General features: G+C 36.0%; 1 pseudogene; it reads left to right on the top strand.

Annotated features, from left to right (window-relative positions):
* Nucleotides 1-546: 546 nt before the first annotated feature.
* LOC114091289 (transmembrane protein 230 pseudogene) lies at nucleotides 547-4,658 on the top strand (annotated as a pseudogene).
* The last annotated feature ends 2,485 nt before the right edge of the window (nucleotides 4,659-7,143 follow it).

Genomic DNA, 7,143 nt, shown 5'->3' with positions numbered 1-7,143 from the left:
GAAGGCACACTAACTTGAGCATTTCAGGGCACTATCCTAGGGGAAACAAATGTGAAGATCTTGACTCAAATTGGCTTTGCTGGATTGAGAAAAGGAATCAACAAAATGATAAGGCAATCTAGGAAATGGGAGAAATATTTGCAAATTATATATCTGATAAGAGGCATCTTAGTTCATTTTGTGTTACTGTAACAAAATGTCTGAAGATGGGAATTTTATAAAGAGTTAGAGCAAGACATCTTCTTGGGTCTGATGTAGACCTCATGGCAGATGGCATCAAAATGGCAGGACCACATGTGGAAGAGTTTACATGGAAATTAGAGACTGGGGGCAGGCTAGGATCACTCTTTTCATAGCAATCTGCTTTCATGTGAATTAATCCACTCCTACCAGACCTGACCCACTCTCATAAGACAGCATGTATTCGTCTAAATAATAAAACACTAGAGGCTGGATAACTTCTAAAGAAAATAAGTTTATTTAGCTTAAAATTCTGGAGGATCAAGGGCATGGTATTGATATTGTCTCGATTCTGGTGAGGGCCTCATGACAGATAGCATCACAATGGTGAAAACTTGTGAAAGAGGGAAAGGTCATATGGTAAGATAGAAAGCCAGTTATATACTGGGGACTTTCTGGAGCCTCATAAGAAGTATCTTAATCCATCCCAAGGGTATGATTCCAATGAGCTAAGGACCTCCCACTATGCCCCATATCTTAAAGGTCCCACTACCTCTTAACATTGTGACTGATGAGCAAGCTTACAATATATATGCCCTTGGGGAAGAAATCTCCAACCAACCCATGGCACAGCATTAATCTATGCATGAGGGTGGAGCCCCTATGACATAATTACCTTCTACTATGTCCCACTTCTTAAAGTGCCCACCATCTCAACACTGCCACACTGGGAACCAAGCTTCCAGCACATGAAACTCTGGGAGACAAACCATAATAGATGTTAATATTCAAAACATAAGGATCTCATACACCTCACTAGCAAATAATCATCATCATCATCATCATCATCATAATCCTATTTATGTAACTATCTAGACTTGAATAGACAATTTGCCTAGAAAGTCACATAAATGGCCAACAGGCACATAAAAAGTTTCTTAACATCATTAATCATCAGGAAAATGCAAATCACAACCACAAGATATAACCAAAAACCTGTTAGGGTGGTTATTAATCAAAAGTCAAAAGATGACAGGTACTGGTCAGAATGTAGAAGAAGGAACTCTTATAAATTAATTATCAGAGGGAATGGAATTTTTTGAAGCCACATAATCCAACAATCCCACTACTCATTGTATATTGTATTTTATCCAAAGGGAATAAAATCTCTATTTTGAAGAGATATCTGCCTTCCCTTATTTATCCAGTATTATTTATAAAAGCCAAGGCATGGAATCAACTTAATTGTCCATCGACAGAAGAACGGTTAGAGAAAATGTCACACACACACACACACACACACACACACACACAGTGGGATATTTATTCAGTCTGGGAAGAGATGGAAAATGTGCTATTTGCAACAACATGGATGAACCTAGAAGACATTATGCTAATTGAAATCAGCTAGTCACAGAAAGATAAGTACTATATGATCCCATTTATATATGAAATTTTAAAAGTTGAACTCATAATGTGCAGAATCCTAGTTTTCAGGGTGAGGGGTGAAGAGAATGGGTAGATGTTAGTTGAAGGACAAAAACTTACAGTTTTAAGATGAATAAGTTCTGGAGGCCAGTTCTGGAGAGTAATATTCAGCATGGTAACAATAGTTAATAATGTATCATACACTTCAAGTTTTCTAAAAGTGAAGATCATAAATATTTTCAACCAAAAAGCAACCACCTGAGATAATAATATGTTAATAGTTTGGTTGTAGCGATCATTTCACATTACATACATTTCACATTACATACATAGTAGAAGGTAATTATGTCATAGGGGCTCCACCCTCATTTATATATATAAATCACATAAGAAACTTTGAATTTATATAAATTTTATCTGTCCATTTTACTCAAAAATTATATCCCATCTGATTCAAACGTATGATATGTCAAAAAAATAACAGTATGCCATACATTTCCATGTGTTATAAATTTCAATAAATCAGTGTATCAGAGTACACCTCATAATGTTATGAATAAATACACTTGTGGAAATATTTTTAAAAAGCTGAAAAACATGTCTCAGTTGTGAAAAATATATTTTCTATTATGTGATATTTCATATTAATAAAATATTCTTAGAAAGCAGGAAGTTTTTAATATTTATTTTTTTCAGTGAAACCACTTTTATTTTTATATTTTCCACATAACTAACTTCATGTCAATTACAAAAATCATGAAATGAAGAACTGATCATGAACTGCAAACCCCAAATCATTGGAGTGATAAACAGGATTCCCCACTGTTATAAGTAACCAGGATATCATAAGTTCATATTTAAGTATTAAACACATCATATATTGAGAAATAATAAATATAGTATAGCAGAGGGGAAATTACCAGCACAAAGAGCCTGACATGTATTTTTAAGACAGATGAAATTTCTAGACAAAGTTTTAGTCATTAAAGAGGACACAGAGTTATACCTTAGCGTGTACTGCTCTGTACAAAAATATAGTCTTAAATAAGTTACATTTCAGGCTATACAATTAGATATCACTTACCAGTCAATTCATTGAATATTTAATAATATACAGATACATCTTAATCCAGGTATATCATTTATATTTCAAACACATAAATCTCTCTATATTTCTTTCTTTAAAACTTACACATTGAAATTACAAAAAGCTAAATACTTGTGCAAGATATCTGAACAACTAACCCTGTTGAGTACTTTTTGAGTACTTTTATGCTCTGTGTGTGTATTATTTATCTAAGACAAACAATGGGTTTGTGGTTAACAGCTTTGCTTATGAAATCATCAAACAAATCTAAAACTTCAAATATGTAACGTTAATGTAAGTGAAAACTTCACTCATATTTATTCCAATAGACAAAAAATTCAGATGAACAACAATTTTCCTGTTGTGCTGAGCCTTGTTAGGTATGAAACACTCTAAAATATTATTGATGGAAGAAATATAGTGTATGGCTCTTTATTGGGAAGGGGGGAATGCTACAGAAGAAATCTACTTTTCAATAAATGGCAAATATGTATGCCTCAATCTGTAGCATATTCTGCCACTTCCCAGCTTGTCATACTGACAGAAAATAAAAACTTGATAAGACTCTAGAAAATATATTGGTCTAACAGCATACTGCATCCCCCACTAGGTCTAAGAAAAGTGCCTCATTAATGTCAGCACCATAGTACTGTACTTTCATTTTTCAGGAATAAAGAGATCTCACAGTAGAGTGTATTTGGTAGCTGAAATCCCTACTCAAATATAGTTCTCATGCTGTTCTGACAATAGGCAATTAACTGCAATGCAGTCTGCCCCAGATTTTACTATTTCTCAAGAATTGCTTCAAAATATTCTATAATACTGCTAACATTCTGGAAATTTTCCACTCACAGTTTCTAATGATTCTTTATAGAATCATACACTTTTATAAAGGTTTCTCTCTAGGATACATTTAATCACTTTTGTCTATCACAACTAAACCTGGTAATAATAAACCTGGTACTTCATATTTGCTTTGTGATTCTATAGAAAATTCACAAGATCTAGCCTTTGGCATTTGAATAATAAATTAGTTTTATTTGAGAGGAGGAGGCTATTGTTCTTGGCAACTATTCTTAAGACAAGCTGAAAACAGAACTCTGTTCTGGACAGTTAAAGCAAATTATTAGTACTATTATTGACATCCTAATTTTAATGGATGTTGCAATACAATAGCACATAGGAAAGTTTTATTCTTCTTATGCTTATTTTTGCAGGAGGGCCAAACCAGAACATACTGTTTTAGTGTTTTGTCAACAAAATAATTATTTATAACTTTTATAGTAGAATTGCATATTTTAGGAGTATTAGTAAGGCTGGCTATGCCATGCAGCCTGGGACCTCTAGGCCACTAGTTGTGGGCAAGTTCCCTGCAAGAAGGCAGCTTGGTAGAATGCTCTGGTAATACATGCCTGAGGCAGGGTGGGAGCAACATGCCCTCTTTGTCATGAGCCAGGGCTATTGCCTGAAGCAAGCACAGCATAGTTCTGGGTTTGAAATGGTTGGCTGCTTTCCAGAAACTAATTTTGTTTGATTTTGGTCTAAATTTGCAACAGTTCTTCTCCATGTGGAAAATGACTGGAGATGGGCAGGAAAATAGTACTATAGTTGTGTCAGGGTAACCTAGCTACTGGAATCCCCAGTAGTAAAGTAAAAACTCAAGGCTATCCAGCACAGACAATGGCTATATTGACCTTCAGTTTAAGAAAAACCTCCTAAGATTCCTTACAAGGTCATTGCACTTGCCACTGTGCTGTTTTTGATTGGTGCCTTTCCCATTATTTCAGGCTCTGTCCTGCTATCAGGCTACATCAGCAAAGTGGGGTCAGACCAAGCAGTTCCTGTCCTGATCATTGGCATTCTGGTGTTCCTGCCAGGATTTTACCATCAGAATATGGCCCACTATGTATCCAAAGGCTACAAGAGTTACTCTTATGATGTCATTCCAAACTTTGATGATTAGCACTCACTTAAGCACTGAGAAGGGTCACAATGAGACTGTACCCATCTTTAAGATTTTGAGCAGAAACTAGGGCTAAAGACTGAGGAATCCTGCATTTTTCAGATGTTTAACAAAACAATAGCTAGAGTTTATGGGGCCATTCCAAGAATGTTCACTGAGCTTAATTAGCTGATCAGGACATGATGTTTTTCATCTCCTGTCCCTGGCAAAAGCTCAACAAGTTTTCCCACATGAATATATATCACGGGGGAATAGCAATGTTACTAATTGGGAATGCAGGAAGTTTGCTGTAGTATAAAGTGTTACCACTACTTCCCTATTTACATTGAGAATTTCTTTTAAATAGTCTTCATTGTCAATTTGATTTTATACCAAATGGAAGAGTGTGGTATGTCTAATTTCTTATTACTAAGTAATTTATTTTTAAAATATCAAAAGATTTTAACCCTTACACTTAACTCTACCTTCATGTTCTGATGGAAGACCTCAGCACAATTGGTGAGCTCCATATGCAATATTTTTTACTTGGTTTCTTGGTGACATGAACTGGGTTAATCCACAGAGTAAGTTTTCAAAGTGTAAACACTTTTCTTTGACAACCAGCTTGATCTTGGCCAGCTCTGGTCTAGTTTCCCAATAGGTTGGCCTGAATATAATTTGAATCATTCTATCCTTTGTATATCAAGATGTTCTGTGTAGCATGCCTTTAAAGACTGGACTTTTGGCTGTTCCATATGAAAAATGAAGATAAGTAGTTACTAAAAAAGGGAAAAATTGTATATTTTATACAAAAATAGGTTCATAATTAAACTTCCAAATTTGTATATTAAACAGAATTAACTCAAGCTTTCAATGAGAGATTAGTTGCAAACTTATTCCCTACTATGAACATTTCCTTCCCTTGAAATAGTTCCCTTGATACTTGTTATGGTTTGGATATGAGGTGTCTCCCAAAAGCTCACATGTGAGACAATGTGAGAGGATTAAGAGGGGAAATGATTGGGTTGTGAGAGCCTTAACCCAATTAGTGAATTAATCACCTGAGTGGTAATTGAAGACAGGTGGAACATTGGGGGCATGGCTTTGGGGTATATATTTGTATCTGGCAAATGGAGATCTATCTATCTCTCTGCTTTCTGATGATCATGTGAGCTGCTTCCCTCTGCCACACTCTTCTGCCATGATTTCTGCCTCATAAATACAAGGAAGGGAGGTGACCTTCTATGGACTAAAAAATCATGATCCCTGAAATAAACTTTTCCTCCTCTACAATTGTTCTGGTCAGATATTGTAGTCACTGCAGCAAAAAGCTGACTGAAAGCTTTTTACAAAGCTTTACAAAAAACAGTGCTGAAAGCTGGGTCCTTGTCCTTGATGCTAATCCAATAATGAGGACATGGTTTTGAGGAAAAGGAAAAAGAAGTTTTATTGCTTTGCTAGCAAAGGAGAAGCACAGGGGGCTCCTCTCCCAGAGGCTGTGAATCTGTCCATCAAGGGGAACAAGGATTTTTTAAAAGAAATGATTCAAAGGCTACATTCCACTTGTTCTCTGCCAGAGTTCTAATTCACTTGTTAATTTGGGAGATAGTCATTTCCGAGATATTCTGGTAACATGCTCAAAGTCTGAATTACTTTGTTCCTGTGGTGAGTGTGTTCTCAAGAACAGATAAGTCTATCTGGATTGGGAAGAAAGATAATCCTGTTTCCCCTGAAACAGGGCGGGAGAGAGGAAGAGAAAGAAAAATATCTGTTTGAAAAATGACTTGCAGTGGCAGAGAAGCAAGGACTGTATTCAAAAGCATTAAGCAAACCATAATTACAAGGACATGGGTTTGAGAAAAAGGAAAAGGAAGGTTTATTGCTTTGCTAGCAAAGTAGAAGCACAGGGGACTCCTGTTACAGAGGCTGTGATTTTGCCCATCAGGGAGTACAGAGGGTTAAGATTCATTCAAGGTGTTCCCTGTGGGGGAGGGGCAGTGGGTTGTGATTTACTAACAAGTGAATTTGGGAGATAGCCATTTCTTAGATCTTCTGGAGCCATCCCTGAAGTATGAGTTACTTGGTTTGTGCTCAAAAACAGATAACTCAGCCTAGGATGGAAAAAGGGTAATCCTGTTCCCCATCCCCAGGTTAGGAAGGGGGAGAAAGAGAAGAGGAAAAGAAAACATGTCCATTTTAAAATAAACCTCAGTGTCAGAGCAGCAAAGGTTATAGTCAATGCATAAGGTAGTCCACTGTTACATGGTCAGTTAATGATTGCCCTAACATAAATACATTAAAATTCTGTGCACAAATCAGCCCATTAGTTGAATTTACTGGACCAGGTGATGTCACATGAATTCTACTCCTCTCTCAGGAAATGTATATAAATCTAAGGCTATTTGTTTTTTTAATGAAGACATTTAAAATACTTTCAAATATAGCAGCTTTCTATTTTAATGAATTTCACACAAAGTGATCATCCTAATTGCTACTTTCTTTGGAA

The sequence above is a fragment of the Marmota flaviventris genome, chromosome X (assembly GCF_047511675.1).
Source record: "Marmota flaviventris isolate mMarFla1 chromosome X, mMarFla1.hap1, whole genome shotgun sequence".
In the NCBI taxonomy this organism is placed as follows: Eukaryota; Metazoa; Chordata; class Mammalia; order Rodentia; family Sciuridae; genus Marmota; species Marmota flaviventris.
The sequence above is the reverse complement of the archived record's forward strand: the minus strand, read 5'-3'. Positions and strand labels throughout refer to the sequence as shown.